General features: G+C 39.4%; 1 long non-coding RNA gene across 1 annotated transcript; it reads right to left on the minus strand.

Moving 5' to 3' along the window:
• LOC110389359 lies at window positions 11,699–20,756 on the minus strand. The gene is made up of 3 exons (XR_002433176.1): window positions 20,707–20,756; window positions 15,787–15,952; window positions 11,699–11,974 (listed from the first exon to the last, which is right to left on the minus strand). It is a non-coding gene; the product is annotated as an uncharacterized LOC110389359 (long non-coding RNA).

Below are 21,392 nucleotides of genomic sequence, written 5' to 3' on the forward strand. Positions count from 1 at the left end.
GCAATAAATAAATAAATAAATAAATATTTAATTGTGTAGAATTAGGCTATTCTGTTTCAGATCTCTCAAGGGATTAGTTTGATAATAGATTCTCTCCCATAACACTGCTCATTATCTGTAGTCAAAGACAACGGTTTGATTATCCCCTTCCTTTCAATTATGTCTCCATACCCATGGGGTTTCGCCAAGATATTATATTGATATAAATTAACTTTCAAGTTAGTTTTGTAGGGTATCACACGTATGGGTTGATCAGTAGAGCTTCACTCTGAGCCAGCTGTGGATCCAGTCACTGAAAAGGATCAAAGATAGTTAAGACCTAAAAATACATGGCAAGGTTTGAAGCATGACTCTGTGTCAAAGAAGCACAGCTAGTTTGTATCGATCTAAAAGCCTGCTGAAGTACTGTAGAACAATTGAGAGATGTTCTGCTGAAACTATTTTGTAATTCTTGTGATTCAAGCTATAGTGAATTATAAAGATCTCCCCAAAAAGTTCAGCTCAAGATCTCCTTTCCTGGTTCATCTTCTATATAAATGTGCGTGGCTTTTCTGGTTAACCTCTTGATTATGTCCTTTTAAAAATAAATTACATTTATTGTAAATAAATTTAATTTTAAAAAATAATTTTTTAAAACAAACCTCATTAAATCCTGTACTTGCATAAAGTCTGACTTTGATTTTATTGTTTGTTGGCATTATAACTGTGAAATATGGAACAGAAATTCTCATGAAATTATGAAGTTTAAAACACTGTGTCACGTAAAAGTTGATAAAGATACACATAAAGATGGTATCCTGGAAACTGGGGACAGTGATTATTAATTAATATAGGATTGTGCAAAATGAATGAAAAATGTGTTCTTTTAAACATATGATTTAAATTAAGTATAAGATTTACTGTATATAATTGGCACATAATGAATATCATTGTTAATCTGTCTCTTAATTCTGATTAATGTTTGGAGTAAATGAAACCATTTATCTCTAAACATCTTCTTGTATTAATGACGGTATTCAGATTAAATAAAGAAAAGTAAGAAAAAAGAAAGCTCTTAAATTCCTGATTCTGATTTGAAAAAAATACAGCCCATATTGTGCATGACATTGAGTGTGAGGAGAAATTTGGGGAAGATATTTACGTAACAGAAGTTTAGAGGAGAGCTGAAAAGTGTTTCATGAAAGAAGAATATGAAGATTTTGAGAGGAAATACAGATGGGGGAATAGGGGCAACAAGTTTAAGAAATGATTTTGTGTAAGATGGTGGGTTTATTTGTGGCAGGTATCTCAAAAATCTTTTTCCACAGAGTAGGAAGGCCTGGAAAATGCTATAATTCTGAGAGATGCAGGGGGAGTTAGGGAGAGAGAGTGTTCTGTTTCTGAGTAAAATGGGTCTGATGACAAATGGTTTAATAAAATAGTACTGTTAGTAACAAAATGTGAAGAGGAATAACATTAAGTAATCGTATATTCCTTCAGGTTGTTGATCATCCCTTGTTCATGTGGCACTGGACAGAGCCTTACAGATTTTCCCCGTGGCTTGCTGTACAGAGCAAATCCTATCTGTAAGCAGAAGTTCTTCCTTTGGTCACTTGAGGTGATATATGAAAAATCAACCTTATCCTTAAAGTCTTTTCTCATGAGAAAAAAACAGGTCAGTTTGAGGATGACAGACCACTGGAACAAGCTGCCATATGCCACAGTGTCTCCTTCTCTGGAGATATTCAAAATCTGCCTAGATGCTTCCCTGTGAAACCTACTCTAGGGAACCTGCTTTTCCAAGGAGTTGAATAAATGATCTCAAAAGGTGTCTTCGAACATCTATTATTCTGTAATTTTGTGAAATGGTGGTGGGGTTTCTCTGATAGATACAATAAACATGTAGTACAGTACAGGCCATTCCACATGTGCAGCACAGTACAGCAAAAATCTGAGTTCACTCTGATTATATGTGATACTGTGCTTTTAGTCACTGATTCCTAAACAATCTTGCAGCAGCCTCCTTGACAGGCCTAATACAGTTTATCAATTCCTTCTGCCTGTCCTCAATATGATACTGAAGAAAAGTTTCTTCAGGCTTTATGAGACTTTCTTTCTCTTCTCAATCTCTGAATAGTACCTTGGAAACATTCCTTTACTTTTGGATGTATCTAACTTTCTCCTCTCTAACTGTGAGCAAGGTTATGCAGAAGGTGTGACCACGAATGAGGACCAGATTCCTCTCCTTAATCTCCATGTTTGTCAAGGTCTGAGTAACATGATAAAAATAATGAGGTATGATCTCATTCAAGTGACCACTAAGAGACACAAATGGGTACATGTACATCCCGATGTGGAAGGGAAATAAAAAAAAAGTAGAGGGCTCAGTCACACAGGGACAAGACTGAGTCACAGAATTGTAAGGATTGGAAAGAATCTCTGGAGATCATCTAGTCCAAACCCCTGCTAAAGCAAGTTCCCTAGAGTAGTTTTCACTGGAAAGTGTCCATATGGGTTTTGAATAACTTCAAAGTAAAAGACCCCACATTGTCTCTAGGCAGCCTGTTCCATTTCTCTGTCACTCTCAAAGTAAACCTTTTCTCATGTTAAGATGGAACTTCCTGTGTTCTATTTTGTATTTGTTACCCCTTGTTCTGTTTCTGAGAATCACCAAAAATAGTCCGGCCTCATCCACTTGGCTACCTCCCATTACACATTTGGTAAGCGCTCTCAAGTCTCTCAGCCTTTCCTCATACAAGGGGTGCTCCAGGCCCCTAATCATTTTTGTTGCCCTCCACTAAACTCTCTCCAGTAGTTCCCTGTTTTCCTTGAACTGAGCAGCCTGGAACTGGACACAGGACTCCAGATGTGGCCTCACCAGGGCACAGCAGAGAGGAAGGATCACTTTCCTTGACCTGCTGGTCACACTCTTTCTAATGCACCCCAGGATACCACTGGCTTTCAAGGCTACCAGGGCACACTGCTGGCTCATGGCTCATGGCCGACTTGTTGTCCACCAGGACAACCAGGTCTCTTCAGAGTTCCTTTCCAGCAAGTCAGCCCCTAACCTGTACATGCCCATGTGCTTATTCCTCCCTAAATCTGATTTTTAAAAGTTCTTTCTCTTTTTTTTTCCCCATGTGAATACCAACAGTTAGGAACAGAAATCTGCAGATAACATAAACATTGCTATACCTGCCGTCCTCCTGGAAGTAACATTACATAAACTGTTTCTTCAAGAATTCTATTAGTCCAATCTTCGAACTTGCATGGAACATGCTAGTACCAGTTTGACAACATATATTTTGATTTGACACCATTCAGAACTTTCTTTTTCAAAGGATGGATGAGGAAAATCCAGGAAAGACCTTTAAATCATGGATGAAATACATATTTATAATTACTTGCATGTGAAAACTGTTGATTTACTGGTAAGGAAAAATACATTAACAGATACAGTTCACTTCATTATGTATGTAATAATGTGGCTAATGTTCTTTTCCTCTCTTTTGTAGAAATAGTAAATGAAGATTTGCATTCTGAGTAGAGCTTTCTCTAGGGGAAGCAGAAGCTTAGACTGACAATCCCTAAGCCCCAAACCTTGTTAAATGCATTTTCAGTCCTGGGGATCTAATACACAGATTGCTTCCTGAGAAGGAGTCTCACTGCTTCCTCCATTCAGTCCTATTATTGAAGGTCTAATTACATCTATTATGCTGTTCAGTTTCACAGATGGTTGCTGGGGGGAGGAGGGCGTGAAGCTAGGAGGGTGGCAGGAGAGAGGAGGAAAAGAGAAACCAAGCTGTAGGGAGGAAAAAGCGCACAGGCCTCAACTACTGAGAAAAGAACTGATGACGGAATTGACTACTATCTATGATTATATCTAAACCTCCAAGTGTGTCACTGTAACAAGACATAATGGAGATGGTTCCAATTTTGTACTATTGCCCAGGCAAGAGAGAACAAATTACTCTGTCAAAAACTTAGGTACTCAGTTTTAAAAGCTTCACAAGGCCTTAGCTCAACCAAACAAATCCTAGCATGAAAAAGAAGAAGAGGTGGGAAGGAGCAGGACAAGTGAAGCATTTTTTATTAGTGTTGCTAAGTTTCGTTTACATTCCAGGTTGCCAAAAGCCCTTCATTTTCTCAATATAATGCAAACACCTCATGCTATACTATGTTTTTTTGTAGCCTAGATTAAGATTGTTATCATAGCTCAATAGACCTCAAAACGAGAGGAGAGGAGGGAGGGGGAAAGACACTCATTATTTTTAGATGGCTTCACTTTTCCCATAGGGTTTCCATAGCTGCAACTCATTCCAGCACTGATTAAGTGGGAAATACACAGAATCTCAAAAGGTCAAATCTATAATCAGCTACCCTAAGGGGTTGACATGGAAAACTTCTTAATCCAAATTCGGTTTACTGCAATCTTGTAACATGGTGCAGCCAGTGTCGTGACACATTGAGGAGAAGAGGGAGGACTCCTAACAGATCTTCTTACAGTGCCTTAACATTGCAGCATTTTGTCTTGTCTGTGCTTTTTGTCGTGATTACGATTATTTTTTCTAGTCTTACTGTTCATGTTTATCATTTGCTTTCTGGTGTGGGTGCATTTATAGTAACCAAATGTGTATGAGACTCGCACACCACTTACTGCTGTGAAAATAATCCACAAGTTAATCTACAGAACAAAAGAAGAAGAAAACAAAAACAAAGAAACAAATGAACAAACAAAACAAATTCAAATTATTTAATAAAAACTGTATAGTTGAGTAAAAATGAAATATTTGAACAATCATTTTCATGCTTGTGAAAGATGATCACAATCATGTGTATTTAAATAATCTAATAAATAATCATCTAAATGATCTTTATTAGGTTATTACTTAACATCATGTGAATCGTTTAAATACCTATGTAGAAGTGCTGAATTGTACACTTTCCTGCACAACTTTCAAAACTGACACAGTTGCATTTTTACTATTATGGGAATGGTATGAATGCTCCTGGTTTGTCTTCACAGACCCCTTGGATATCTAGAACCATTCCAAACAGGCCTTTACTACTAATAATTAAGCCTAGGTTGTTTTTGTCAGCTGAACTTGTATGGGAGTAGAGCTTTCCCAGAAGATGACTTTAAAGTGTTTTTGTTTTAACTGTATGAGGCTGAGATTTTGTGTAATAATAATATGGTCTTCTTATTTTGCAGTTTAATGGAGCTGAAAGGGTTATTCATTTATTACACTACTTTAGAGTCTGTAATAGACAGGCATAGAGGAAAAAAATAAAACAACAGTTAATCCCTGTAAGCAGGTAATTAAACTCATCAAGATACGGGGGACTTTTAGCACAAACTGTTCTTGTCCCTCAAAGTAAATAATCCACATGAAGTTCTGAAGGAGAGACCGAAACAAACACTAGGCTTTGGAGAAGGCAAGTACTATGTGATTTTGGGCAGACAGTGCTCACCAGAGGGATACGGCTGAAACATTACACTTACTGTGTATTTTGAAACAGAAATATATTACAAAGAATTAAAAAAAAAAAAAAAGCCAACCAACAAAAAATCCAAACAAACAAAAATTGTATATCCTCTCATTCTCTGAAAAAAAGAATTTGTTTTTAAAGTTAGAATTTCAGGAGTTGTGGCAAAGAGATATAGGTGAAAATAAACTTATTCACAATCAAATAAGAAAATTCACAACTTTTAAACATATGTAAATAGAGGCAGGTGAAAAATGTAGGTTTCATTTGCACTTGTAAATACATTTATTTGTGCGAATAGATATTTTAGCTAATTGATTTCCAAACAGAATGAAATAACTTTTTTTTTCCACAGGTAGCATCCCAATTGCCTGTAAGACAGTTTTGCAAGCACAATTACCACATTAATTTGTCAGATCCTGAAGCCAGTCTTTTATACAAAAATGTATCATGGCAATTAATATTAATATTGAGTAGCACCAAAAATAGTCCAAAATCCTTTCGCAACTTAGGAAGGCAGTTGAAATTTTTTTTTTACTTCCGCTAGTAATAGTTTTCAAAGTACATTCTCATTTCTTAAAGCTCAAGAAAGACTTCAAGAAAGAAGCCATAAAATATCATAAAATTACAGTGTTCTTTTTTTTTAGTGGACACAAAGTTCATGTAGGCCATTTCACTTACTGTTCGATCAATATTATGGAGTTTTTGAGCAAATGAGATTCAAATTCTCACAACAATTGTGAGGTCAGAAGCAGTTCCTATTTCTGCATGTAATAAAAATCAAACAACATCCAAACTACTCTGAAAGGTGTGAAAATGTTTAGCATTTTTCCTCAGCTCTTATTATGTTTTTATTATGTTTGACCATGGTCAGGAAATGCACTTGACATACCACTGTGAAAATGTTGAATGCTCCACACTGAAAATTCATTTCACGTTTTCATCTTGCACTGCATGATCGTTACATGTTTATCTCACATTTCCATTCATGAAGCTTTATAGTACTTCCATTCTTATTAAGCATCACTTCATACACACATTATGTAGGCATAAACAGAATAATAACCTCATTATTACTTCAGTGTATGTAACATCAACTTCCCCAGTTCCAACAAGGTCAAGGAGTTTTTAACAGCCACTCTTAAGTCACCCTGTGATGCTGCAAAGGTGAGAAATGAGACAGAGATATTTAAAAGGCATGGCCATATAATTTCTGGTGATCCAAGCAATTGAATATTTCAAGTACAATTTTGACTTAAAATGAAGCCACCCCACAACAATGAACTAGTGCAAATGAGTATTAACTTTAGAGAAAATCTGATTCATAGTAATTCCTACTTCAAATTCTACATCCTTTTCAGTACATATTCTTGGGGTCTCTTTTCTAGTTTAATCACAGTTTTTGAACTTTTTTAAAAGAACTTGATAAACTTAGAGAATATTCCCTTATTCTCACTTATCTGAATAAAATTGAACTCTTTAAAGATTTTACCCTGATTTATGTCTTTTTTCAAAGACAGCTGTGGATCAAAAATGGTAGGACTCTGTGTTACCCAGACAGAGTAACTGTATCCTTTTTTCATAGAATCATAGAATGGTTTGGGTTGGAAGGGACCTTTCAGATCATTTAGTTCCAACCCCCCTGCTATAGGCAAGGACACCTCTAAAGCAGGTTGCTCAAAGTCCCATCCAGCCTGGTCTAGAATGCCTCCAGGGAGGGAGCATTCGCAACGTCACTGGGCAACCTGTTCCAGTGTCTCACCATCTTCACAGTAAACAATTTCTTTCTACTATCTAGTCTAAATCTACCCTCTTCCAGTGTAAAGCCATTCCCCCTTGTCCTGTATCTACATGCCCTTATAAAGAGTCCCTCCTTAGCTTTCCTGTAGGCCCTTTCAAGTACTGGAAGGCTGCTATAATGTTCCCCCTGGAGTCTTCTTTCCTCCGGGCTAAAAAGCCCCAACTTTCTCTGCCTGTCTCCATAGTGAGGTGCTCCAGCTCTCTGATCATGTCTATGGCCCTACTCTGGATCCACTCCAACAGCTTGATTTCCGTCTTGTGTTGGGTTTCCCAGAACTGGATGCAGTACTTTAGGTGAAGTTTCATGAGAGCAGAGCAGAGAGGCAGAATCACCTCCCTTGACCTGCTGATTATGCTTATTTTAATGTAACCCAGGATACAGTTGGCCTTCAGGGCAGCAAGCATACATTGCCTGCTCACGTTGAGTCTTTCATTTTTTGATGTACTTTTCAAAATGCAGATTGTTCAGAAAATCCCAAATGGCCATCAGCCAAGCAGCTGCAAGATATGGTAGCCTCCCAAATGCAAACAGTTCTGATGGTTTATGTATCACTGAAGAAACTGAAAATAAGAGAGTGGAAGGCCCACAGAGAAGCATCAGACTACGGGATTCCTGGTTCATACTAATCATTTGCATCTTGAGAAACTGATTCCATTGAAATCTAACCTAGAAAAAAAAAAAAAAGTTTAGTTTTAATGTGGATATGGATTTGAAACAGTGTGCCTGAAAACCAAAGTATTATTTAAATGCACACAAATAAGGAAGAGCATTACAACAGAAACAAGCAGTCATTGACGCAAAGGAGAAGCTGTTTCTTTGGCAGGAATGCAGGCTTAAAAAATCATGATGCAGGGTAATAGTGTTTAGAAGAAAGAAAGAGAAATAAAAGGAAGTCTAGTCACATGCTTGCCCAAAATTTTAAATTTATATTCAGCTTCAGCTTTGGTCAGCTTTGGAGTGACTCCAAACTTCAAGGCCTTAAATATATATATTTCCTTGAGTGATAGGGAATAATGTCCCAGCCATTCCCAAACTAATCATTGTTTTATTTACATAAAATAAGGAAAACCTAGTTAGTCAATAGTGATTGGCTCCCGGTGCCAGGAATGAGCTCTGCTATTCAGTGGGTCAGTTACATTGTATACTATTCTGTGACAAAAATTTGAATTTTCTGCTACTCAGGAATTCAGCACAGACCTGAGCCAAGGCCAAAAGGTTCTGTTTGAAAATGCTGACACACTGATAAAGAAAAAAATTCTGTTTTAACGTAGGAGTTTTGACCACAAGTATAGGTAGATCTTCTAGGGAAATCAATACCTTTAAGTAAGAAATACCCTAGTAGTTTGATTACTTGCCTAAGTATCAAAGACTCAGTCACGCTTCTGCTCTGACTCAGAGCTCTTAGCCCTTAAATATGAACAAGGCCACTGATTTCTGCAAATGAAGGCTATTTACTACTGCAAGTAGGTCTCTTTCTCCTAAACTTTTGTTTTTTATTTATTTATTTCAGCTGGATTTAATCTATAGTTTTAATTTGCTCAGCATAAGCCTCTCTGAGAAGTGAGCAGGGGGTTGGAACTGAGTGATCTTTGAGATCCTTGCCAAGCCAAGCCATTCTATGATTCTAATATAATTCTATGATTCTATTGCTTAGTGTATGAGACTAATTGATTGTAGCACCAGTTGCTTATTTTTTTTTAAGTACTCACCTTCACAGTTTTCCTAATTTGAGTCTATAAAACATCAGAGCTTTTTTTAATTATTATTATTTTGGCTAGAGTTTCTCATCTAGCTCTTTTTTTTATGTTTAATTATAAGTGACAAAATTGTCTGAAATAATAACTCAGGTAGCATGTTACCTTTTGCCTCTTGCAGATCTGTGTGGAAATACGGATTTCCCCCCCCCTCAGAAGACCACGCATACAACATTCCTCTGTCAGCTCAGTGGTGGAAACAGACTGTGACAAATCAGCTTCCACTGTGAGTATAGAAAGTGGATTTGCAACAATTTTTTCTTTGTTTTTCTGTGTGTCTTTTGTTTCTTTGTTTTTCCTCCCTCCATTTGTAGCCATGAGTTATGACAGAGATTGTTCATTTATACATTTTTCTCAGCTGGACTGCCCTAAACCATATATAGATCTGAAAAAGGGCCTCAGTTCTGGTCTTAATAACACAGTTTTTGCCTTCAGAAGCATGTTAACATCAAAAAAAGAAAAAAAAACTAGGAACATTTCAAAGTAGATCTGCTTCTGTTTGGGTTCTGCCCTTTCTGGCTGATGAGAAAGTGACATTTGGAAAGAAACTGCTTAACACTGCAGAGGAAGGACTGTGTTAATGACCTGCAGGATGTAAGCTGAAACAGCAGTGCTTGCCTTTTACCATCTTCTTCTTCGACCTTCTTCCTCTCGCATCCTGTGCACAGGAAACAAATGCCACAACGTGGGAACAAAGTTCTTTTGGCTAATATTCAACTATCTAATTAACCACTGGGGAAATGAATTGGCTCCTACTTTAAATTGTGTTCCTTGTGGATTGCTAGTTTGGAGTAATGGATGCATGATGAAATTTCACACTTTTCTAAGTGTCTTTGGCCTTATCCCCAACATAGTAAGCCCCCTGACATTTAATCTGTGACTTATTCTCACCCAAAATGTTGTTTATTTGCCTGTTGTTACTGGGATAGAAAAGTAAGAGGAAACAAAAGGACCTTCCACCCCCCCCCCCCCCAAAAAAAAAAAAATCGAACAAGTAAGAAAAACAACAACAGCAAAACACCTTTAAAAATTATTCAGATAGGCTGAGCAAGAGAGGATTAGAAGAGACGATCTGGATGAAAATTAATTGGCAGAGTTTGGCCACTGTAAGTAAACTTGCCAAGATTTAGTCTTCTGTTAGGTAATCTAACTAAACGTATCATGGCTATTTATAGACATAAATGTATTATTATTCCTCACCATCCCTGATTTTTTTCATTTCTGGTATTTGAATGTCAGTCATGAGTGAAAATAAACTCTAATGCAATTTCCTGACATCAGATGGAAAAAATGTGAAGTTAAAATATTTTTTTTTCCAGGGGGAAAAACATAGAATCATAGAAAAATAAAGGTAAGCAACCTCCTTTTCTACTTTCTTTAAAAAAAAAAATCTCAAAAAAATCCATAAAAACCTAAACGAACACAAAAAAAAAACATCAAAAAACAGCTTCACAGAAACACACTTCAAGTAGTTAAATGCTCATGAGATATTTTGTATTACTAAACTCAGTTGTATAAAAATATATTTTAGTACAGAATAATCTGTAGTGGAGGACATTGCTTGGTGTACTCAGGCACTACTTACTGAAGAAAGCTTGTGCTCTTGTTATGCTCCCAGCAGAACTTACCTCAGATCAAGCAGATCTCTTTTGTCCAAGATCATCTGCTCCCTCTTGCAGTAAAGCAAGCAAGAATTTTGCCAATAATTTTAACAACTGCCAAATTAATTCCATACACAGAAAAGTACTGTTCATATTGTATTATATTATATTACACTTGTTGTTCTTCACACTAGATATATGGAAATATTTGTCTGCTCCAAAAGTAATGCTTTCTATTTCATTGCTTTGGCCCACAATATCAGAGGTGGATGCTGGTGGTAGGGCAGTAGAAGTCAAACCTTTCCACCAATATTCCATTACATTTTGCTGCTGTGTGACAGATGGCAGCAGAGGGATAGTCTGACAAAATGGCGTCTGACATGGAAGAGCATATGAAGCAAAAGTATGTTACTAAATTCCTCCATGTGGAAAAAAAAATGGCACCTATTGACATTCAGCAAAGCTTGCTGAACATTTGTGGAGAGCAAATAGTGGATATGAGCACAGTGAGGCAGTGGCAGCGTGTTTCACCTGTGGTAACAGCAATGTGAATGTCAAGCCAGATTCTTGAAGGCCATGCACATCTGTCACACCACAAAATGAAGAACATCTTCATTAGTACATCCAGGTAAATCAGCTGATTATGACCAGGGAACTGTGTATAGAGCTGGATATCAGCTATAATATGTTGGAAATTATGAATGCAATGTTAGAATATTGCAGAGTTTCGTCCAGGTGGGTCCCATGGATGCTCACACAAGAACAGAAAGAACATTGCATGCAAGTTTATCAGGACCTAGTGGACAGATCTGAGGCTGAAGGTTACCATTTTCTGGATCTCGTCGTTACTGGTGATGAGATGTGGTGTCACCACTATGTGCTAGAGTAAAAACAACGGTCGAAGTGTAGGCATATGAATTCCCCACTGAAAAAGATGTCACACTGTCCTCAATGGGTAAAGAGAGTCATCATCTTTTGGGATAGGAAACGGGTGATCCTTCTGGATTTTTGGGACCGTCAGCTCTGACCACTACATCATGAAGCTGAAGGCTCAAATGTTCAGAGTTAGGCCAGAGAAGAAGACAGCTTTTCTTTTGCAACATGGTAACACCAGACTCCGTGCCAGTTTGAGGACTGTGGAGCACATTGTCAGTCTTGGCTGGAATATCAGACCACATCCACTGTATAGCCCAGATTTAGCGCATTCCCGCTTCCATCTGTTCGAGCCAATGCAATATGGACTTCACAGGCAACATTTTCACAGCAACAAGGTGGTCAGCAGTTGTGAAACAGTGAATCACTTCCAGAGGTGCAGATTTTTCCAATTTCAGCTTGCAAGATCTTTTCCATCACTGGTGAAAATGCATAGCAAATAGAATCACAGAATCATAGAATTAGCTAGGTTGGAAAAGACCTACAAGATCATCCAGTCCAACCATCCACCTACCACCAATAACCCCACTAGACCATGTCTCTCAATGCTATATCTAAATGTTTCTTGAACACCTCCACACATGATGACTCAACCACCTCCCTGGGCAGCCCATTCCAGCACCTGACCACTCTTGCAGAAAAGTAGCGTTTCCTAATGTCCAGCCTAAATCTCCCCTGGTGCAACTTGAGGCCATTCCCCCTCGTCCTACTAGTTACAAGAGAGAAGAGGCTCACATCCCCAGCTCACTACAACCTCCCTTCAGGTAGTTATAGAGAGTGATACGGTCTCCCCTGAGCCTCCTCTTCTCCAGGCCAAACAATCCCAGCTCCCTCAGCTCCTCCTCATAAGGCCTGTGCTCCAGACTCCTCACCAGCTTCGTCACCCTCCTCTGAGCATGCTCCAGGGTCTCCGTGTCTTTCTTGCAGTGAGGGGCCCAAAACTGGACACAGTACTCGAGGTGCGGCCTCACCAGGGCTGAGTACAGAGGGACAATGACTTCCCTACTCCTACTGGCAACACTATTTCTGATACAAGCCAGGATGCCACTGGCCTTCTTGGCCACCTGGGCACACTACTGGCTCATGCTCAGCCGAGCATTGACCAATACCCCCAGGTCCGTTTCCTCCACACAACCTTCCAGCCACTCTGCCCCAAGCCTGTAGCGTTGCCTAGGGTTGTTGCGGCCCAAGTGTAGGACCTGGCCCTTGGTCTTGTTGGACCTCATCCCATTAGTGGTGACTATGTTGAAAAACAGTCTTTTTTTTAGCTTAGGATTTGTTTCAAATAGTGTTATTATTCTGTTTGTATCTTCTGTAGTTTCCATGGAAATAAATGTGAAGCATTACTTTCAGAGCAACCTGCATATGAATTAATGCTCATTTCCTTGAGAAGTTGGTCATTTTTCTTGTTTTAAATAAAGAAACAATTGGTTGCAAGTAGATGGTTACAATTAAATGTGGATGTTCCTTCAGCTGTAGTATTCATCAGAGCAAGTAACTACAGTAAATATTCTTATAGTGTAAGATTTGCAGGTTAGAAGTATTTATGTTTCCCTCTATCATTCTTCCCTATCTCCTTCAAAATTTAAGGATTACTTTATTTCAGGAACCTGCACAACAATCTAGGGAGTATTCTTTGATATCTTAATGCAGTTTGCTTTCTTCTATTTATCCTAATTCTGAAGTTACACTCCACTTATGTACAGGCACAATATTGAAAACATATCCCTTCCCTCTGTAATTTATATTGTCTAGAACCAGAACATTATCTACCTAAAAAATACAGATTATGAAATATAAAGCTTTGATTTATGAAGGTATGCACAGCTTCCTAGCATAGCTCCTTTCAGAGAATCGCACAGGTTGGAAGGGACCTCTGGAGATCATCTATTCCATGGGTGTTCAACTTTTTGGTTTGCCTGAGTGAAGAGGAAGTATCACACAAAAGATGTAGTGTAGTTAATTTATGTAAGAAAAAAAAATTTCTAAAATATAAACATAAAAAAGAGCAATAAAACCATAAAACTTGTGGGATATTTGGTCTTGCTTTTGTGAAACTAATGTATCAGTCTGGTTCAATGGAAGCTATTGCAATTCTTAGTGATCTCTCAAGGTGTTTGTCAGAGATTTTTTTGATGACATTTTATTCTTCCTGTACTTCATACTTGAAAACACTTGTTCACAAATGTACATAATGCCAAAAGGCAATGACATGAATATGACATGATTGTGAAGCACAGGATGTTCTTCTTTACTAAGAGAGGTCTTATAAATTTAGTAGAAACACATGATCAGTTTCTATTTTGAATTGAATATCTGATTGCAATTCTATATGCTCCTTCTGAAAACTGGCAAGTGATTTATGTCAACTAAAAATAGAGTTGCAAACATACAAGAAATTACAATTTATATGATACTTTGAAACCTATTGTCAAATTCCTTTAACAAAATGCAAAGTAAGGCTGCATATTTTTCATAGGATGGTGTTTATCCAACCTATCAAAATGCATAGAATTATTTGCCTTAACTTGAGCTATCACTGCATCCTTCCTGTGTCCTGGTTTCAGCTCAGACAGTGTTAACACACTGATAGTTTTGTCATTGCTGATTGTTGAGTGCATACCTGGGGCTGGGCCCGTACACTCAGAAATGAAGAACAGTTGCCATGATGGTGTGGGGCAGGGGCAGGCTGCCACATGAGCTGTCTCAGACTACATGCAACTCATGGGCTGTGAGTTAGACATACCTGATCTAGTCCAGCCCCTCTGCTATTAAAGTTCTCTAAAGCAGGTTTCACAGGAAAGCGTCCAGGTGGGTTTTTGAATATCTCCAGAGAAGGAAATTCCATGGCATCTCTCAGTCGTTTGTTCCAGTACTCTCTCACTATCAAAGTAAAGTTCTTTCTGATGTTCAGGTGGAACCACCTATGTGTTTGTGCCTGTTCTCCTTGATCTGTCACTGGGCTTCACTGAAAAAAACCTTGCCCCATCCACAACTCTCACTCTTTAGATATTAATAATCCTTCTTCTCCATTCTGAACAGTCCCAGGTCTCTCAGCATTTCTTCATAAGCAAGATGCTCCAGGACCATAATTCTTTGTGACCCTCTACTAGACTCTCCCCTGTCTTTCTTGAACTGAGGAACCCAGAACTGGACACAGGACTCTAGACATAACCTCACCAGGTTGCCATTGGCTTTCTTGGCCACAAGGGCACACTGTACTTGTAGTCCATCGCAACACCCATGTTCTTCTCCGCAGGGCTCCTCTCCAGCAGTTCAGCCTCTAACCTGTACTGATGCATGCAGTTATTCCTCCCCAGGTGGAATAAGACGACTCTACACTTGCCCTTGTTCAAACTCATCAGGCTCCTCCCAACTCTCCAACCTGTCCAGGTCTTGCTGAATGGAAGCACAGACTTTGGTGTGTCAGCCACTCCTTCTAGCTTCAAATCATCAGCAAACCTGCTGAAGGTGCATCCTATCCCTTCATCCAGGTCACTGACAAACACACTGAAAAAGACCAGATCCAGTCCTGACCCCTGGCGAACACCTCTACCTACAGGCTACCAGCTAGCATCTGCACTACCGCAGGCCTTACACATAAATTAGAGTATGTTAGGACAGTTTCAAGATACTTGAAGACTTTTCAAAGAAATTATTCTGGCCATTAATCCTCAAAAGTGCTGAAATAGCAATCTGAACAGTTATTTGAGAATTCTTTCTGAGTGCTGGTCATTTGCAATGTATGTTTAGTGGGATTCAAAAAACGTAAGTTACATTGACCTTTGTGTGAGATAGAGATTGAAATAAGAGGAATATTAGACCAAATATTTATCCTGCCAGTGTTGTTAAGTCTCCTTTTTAAAATGAATGCAACTTTAAGTTTAGTGAGTGTGCAATGGAGGTCAAATGAAAACAAAACAAAACAAAACCCAGAATCAGATATTGTGGTCAATAAGGTATAGCCAGTAAAGTCTCCCTTTATTATCTTGGAACTGCTTCTCCATTGTCTTTTGATTTATTTTAGACATCATAACTGTACACAATGTTTCTGCATGAACAGACAGAATACTGGTCTGGACTGCAGCTCTGTTGATTATGGACCTCCTAGACTCAGGAGAACCACTTGTACACATTGTGCAGACTATGATAATTACTACTTCAGAGAAAAAAATCAGCTGCTGCAAAATATTTTCCATTGATTTAAAGCTATAACTTCCTAGCAACTCACTGTTAAAATGAAACGTGGGTCTTCTCCCTTGGAATTTTCAGGATGTACTCCTCTTATTTCAGCCATTGCCCATTCTGCCAGCATTGTCAGTGATACGATGAGAGAAGGTGACGTGTCTTCCTTTTGGAACAGTACTGCCATTTTTGATCAGTGAAGGCTAGCGTCACTTAAATGGATAGAGATTTGGATTCTGTCAGCAAGAGAGATGCTTACTTGTTTGCACAAGTATCATTAAGCACACCACTGATGAACCCTACTATTCTGTACAAAGTCTGAAATTTAAGAACAGACAAAGAGGAAAGAAAAGAACAAAACAAAAACTCACCAACAAAATACACTCACTCTTTGTTTTAAAAGTTCAGATCTGTGTTGGCAAACAAACAATTCTTCACCCTCTTCATGTCTCTCTCTTAACACAAAGAAACATTACATGTTTTAGTAGATAACAAGAGGTACTGTTAAGATACAGAAAATTGAAAACCTAGACTGCAATAAAATTGCAGACACAAGGGAATTAGTAATAGCTTCTCCATGTTTTAGTAGAATACTTTATTTTTATTCACCCAGCAAACAGTGTTCACAAAAAACAGCAAAGAACAAAAGCTGTGATTTATATATGTGGACAGGTATACATTCACCCTTGACCTCCTGCTGCCTTCCTCACCCTCTGCACCAGAAGCAATTTATGGAGACTAGTCTAAATAAACATTAAAGAGTCAAGGCCACAAACAGACAACAAGGAAAATCAATGGCTCCAGAAACCAGCTAGTAGGATCAATAAAAGAGATTAGGCATCACAAGCTAGCATGGGGCACTTTCAGGTAAATGTGGCGTACACTTCATCTAACAAGGCTCTCTCAGCATCACGATCAAAACTGTCATAGAAACAGATGCCTGCTGAGTAGCCAGTGGAAGATTCTCCTAATCTGCAAGCACTAAAGGCTGACCTATGAATGAAAAGGATTTATACTGAGGGTACAGCGAATTTCCAGTTGCTTTTCCAGAGTCATCTCACACCTATGCCTTTCTTTGCCCATACAAATTGTTTCAGATACAGATTTGGAGAACTCTCTACTTTTTCTTTGTTTTTCTTTCCAGAAATGTTTTTCAAATCCTTTCTTTACAAACCCTCACTGAGTTACACAGCTCTCTATAACCTATGCTTTTATAACTAATTTATTATATATTACACTAGGGTGGGAAGCTTCTGCTGTAACCAGTTTCTTCACATCTAGCTTGGGAACTAAAAACTTCCCATTGCATGGCGCAGCTCCATGCTCTGCAGTGGCATCTTTCACCTCAGCCTACTTTCTGTCTGAACAGTATCAGGTACACAGCTGGACCTAGCCAAATGAAAAGTCATCCTTTTCATCATCAAGCCAGAGCATGGGTGCCTTTTCACACTCAGTACGCTTTAAGCTGATAATAAATATTAATGTTTTATTATCTGTGATCATTCAGCATGAATCTAACACTGACTGATAGAAGAACTCTGTATTCTATTTTTCCGTACAGACCTGTGATGACAATGTTATTTAATATCCTGCACAAGGCTCCCAGCTTCTGACAAGTTCTGCCTGGCTTTTTCCTTTCCAGCTATTTTTACAAGCAGATCCACACCTTCTGTTTCTTCAGAAATTTACTGTGAAACATTTAGCCTAATTTACCACTGAAGGAAGCCAGTAAAGCTGCCGCAGCCAAACTTAAATGTAGACATCGTAACCTAACCTCAAAGCCTATCTAAACTATTCCATAACCCTAATGAATATGTGGTGGGCATATGAGAGGGAGACATAATTCCCACCAAATCTTCTCTCCTCCGTTTCTTAAATATCAACACTCCAAAGGACCATAAACACGCATTCTAATGGAATAAAAAACAGGTACAACAGTTTAAAGATTATTTTGTGCAGTGGAAATGCTAAGTCACAGCTTGAACCAGCAGGGCCAACCCGGGGAGCATGCGCTTGAGTGATCAGAGGGGTGGAGCCAGGATCCACCCTTTCCTGGACCTCATTTAAGGGTTGGCAGTGGTGACAAGAGTATCTTGTCTGATATCTCCACCAATGCAAGGACCATATGGGCCTTCCTGAGGTACATAAGTTCATTTCCCTTTTTCTGTACCTACTGCTATTACATCTGAGCAGACCATCCTTCACCTTAGTCCAAGACCTTGCTACTCCTCCTTCATGTAACAATTAGTGAGCAAGGCAGGAGCAGTCTATATACTAAGGATGAACTACCTCAAGGGAATAGTGCACTGTCTCGCCACTGAAACCTGTAAAACTCCAAATGAGGAACTCCTGGGGAAACTCTGCGATTTGGTCTTGGTTTCCCCATTGCTAAGTGTAGTACAAGTTATTGAGGAATGGGGACCCATAAGGGACAATGGTCCCATTATTAAATCCCCTTCTAAAATGGCAGTATTTGCTGTAGCATGGCTGCTACTATTAACTATAGGAAGAACAATAAAAGGAAAATGAGCTTTTGAAAGCTCATGTCAGACAGTTGGAAAGTAAAATTACACTTCTGACAGGGCAAACTGCCCCATCCTCAACTTGTACTTCACCTATAAAATTAGGGACTATATCATTAGTGAAGGAAAAGGGATTTAGATCAGCTGGATCCTTGAATCCCTGTTGAACCCAAAAATAAAAGGAAAAAATCTAATAGGACAAGAAAGGCTCAACGGGAAGATCTGGGAACCTCAGAACCTCTAGGAATGAAGCCATTCATTACCCCCCAAAACAAACAAAAAAGGTTCAGGATAGACCTGTAGGGCTGCCACTTGAGGAGTGGCCCCCTACCCACACCACTCCACGTGTCATTACACGCATGCACAGGGGCACCAAACTTACAGATTTGTTGCAACAGTTTAAACAAAATCTGGGAGAGAGCATAACAGCTTGCCTCCTATGACTGTCAGATATGGGGATTGAGAGAATGCTTTTTAAAGGACCAGAGATTTCTATATGTGTGACCATTACAACACATCTGGCCCTCAGGCAAAAGTTACATGCAATGGTAATGCACAATGATGAAAATCATTTGTTAATTCAGTGGTTAGTAGCCATGTGTAGAATCACAAGGCCAAATAAGAGTGACATTCCAGCAAATACCGGTTTGTGAACCTCAAAGGCAGAGCTTCAAAATTACATTAGAGATCAAAGTATGAAGGAGACAGTCTATGATGATGCCTTTGAAAGTCCAGACCTAGTTAAGTTTTAAACAGGGATGAGAGATCTCATGCTACAACAGGTGCCTTCCCACCAGTGTGACAGTGTCCATACTGAATCCTTAGTGGCCTCAGATACCGTTGTCCAGCAGGCTGCCTAATTGGTGGCTGACCTGGGAGAAGGAGAACACCTGAGGACTGGGCATCTGTTATCCCAGTCCTGGAGTATATACTGGTCATAGAGATATTATGTCTCCAGGGAACTGTGGGAGAGTTGGACTTAGAGAGAGAGATGTTAATGGAACAGGAGGCCTTCCAGCAAACAAAAATAGCTGTTAAGTAGGCCAAGGTGCTGGACATATTCATTACTACCCTTTCAGCCAAACTAGTTGTCCATGTAACTCAGGACAGGTTTGGCTGGGGTTTCTGGCAGCGCCCAAGTTCTGTTCAAACCCCAGCTGGATTCTGGTCTCAGGTCTGACAAAGAGCAGAAGAAAGATATAGTATGATTGAGAAACAGTTATTGATCATCTACTCCGCCTTACAGGCAGCAGAATCAATAACCCAAACAGCCGAAGTTGTAGTTAAAACAACCTTGTCAGTTCAGGGGTTTGTGCCTCCTTGTGCCTCTGAAACATCTGTACTACGCCCGTGAGTCTCTTTGAGTCCACAGAATCACCAGGAGAAGCATCATGATATTAAGACAGTCCAGCATCACTGCAAGATCAGTGTGACACCTGGTAACAGCCTTTGAAATAAATGGGACTGATAGAACATGAGCCGAACCTTCATTGGCCCAAACAACTGTGTGCCTCTAGGAGAACCATTGAGGACTGGCCCACAGAGAAGTAAAGACTCCAACAAGGAACCAGTCTTCAATTGCCTCATATCTTGTCAGTCTACACTGTGAGGGGTAATTGTACAGGTGTCATGGTGCATTGGGTCACAATAATGGAAAGGGCTGACCATTAACCTGCTCAGTCATTGGTTCATAACTTGAAGGGATGGAGTGCAGTGGAAATGCTAAGTCACAGCTTGAACCAGTAGTTGAGCCCTTGGTGGGAAGGCAGGGCCAACCAATGGGAGCTCAGGTTCATGCAATGCACCTGAGTGACCAGAAGGAGTGGAGCCAGAATCCACCCTTTCCCAGATCTCATCTTCGGTTTGGCAGTAGAAGCAAGAGTGTCTTGTCTGAAATCTCCACCAACCCAAGAACTGTACAGGCCTTCCTTTTTTTACTGTATGTACTGCTATTACATCTGAGCAGACTATCCTTAACCTTAATCCAAGACATTGTTGCTCCTCCTGCTTGTAACTTTTTATTGCTTTTGAATTCAATCATCCATCAATGTCACTCATAGATCAATGCCTGTGAGGGATGTTACAGCAGTTCACAGCAAACTAGGGGGAGTTAAAAAAAAAAAAAAACTTGGAGTAGACAGCTGGTTCAACAGCTGAGGAACGATGAGGCATGCACCAAAAAAAAAAAAACAACCCACAATTGAGAGTCAATCATATTATGCCATAAATAGCAAGCAGCCCAAGAGCCTCTTAAGCTCTCCTGCATGGTTGTGAGCTGTACAACAGGTTACACCTACACAGAGATCTCATATACCTTAATGTCAAGGTGCGTTGCTGTAACAATCAGAAAGATCAACACAATGGAATGGTGTTACAGGAGGTGTAAGAGCAAAAGGGACTAGTGCAAATGATAGGTGTTACAAAGGAAAAGGAAAAGTGCTCACCTGTCTCTGAAGATCTAAGGTCTAGAGAAAAACTCTGCAAGGGAAGGATCTCCAACAAGAAATCCTTCCACAGCGTCAGTCAACCTTTAAATGAGATCTAAGAGAGGTGGAGCCAGGCTCCACCCCTTCCAGTCACACAGGTGAATTACCTTCACCTATGTTCCCAGGGCTGACTGGGTCTTTTCCCCAGGTACTCAGTCAGTGGTTCAGGTCATGACTCAACAATTACCATACAATTGCCAGTACAGATCTTCAGTAAGAGACTGATTTGTTTTGGTCTTGTGAACGTTCTTAAGATCACATCTTAGATTGACTGCAAGCCTTTTATCTTCTCTAAGATAATATTTTAGGTTGGTCAACAGTTTATGTTGAAGTGCACAACCAAGTCTTGGAATAAGAGTGGATCTACTCCCACCAAAGCTCCTTACCGTCATGGTTAAAGGAGTTTAGGAAGCAAAGGAGTCCACACTGAACCACATGACTCAATGGGAGAGTTTCCCCGTATGTGTCTGTTTAACCCTAGCCTCTTTACATTAAATAATTGCTTTTTGCAATGAATTCTTTTTGCTTTAATTAACTCACCAGTTAGGAAGAAGGAACATTAAAGATCATCTAATTCACTGCTATGGGCAGGGTTGCGCACCAGGCTGCCCAGAACCTCATCCAACCTGATCTTGAATACTTCT

This window comes from Numida meleagris, chromosome Z (assembly GCF_002078875.1).
Source record: "Numida meleagris isolate 19003 breed g44 Domestic line chromosome Z, NumMel1.0, whole genome shotgun sequence".
Lineage (NCBI taxonomy): Eukaryota > Metazoa > Chordata > Aves > Galliformes > Numididae > Numida > Numida meleagris.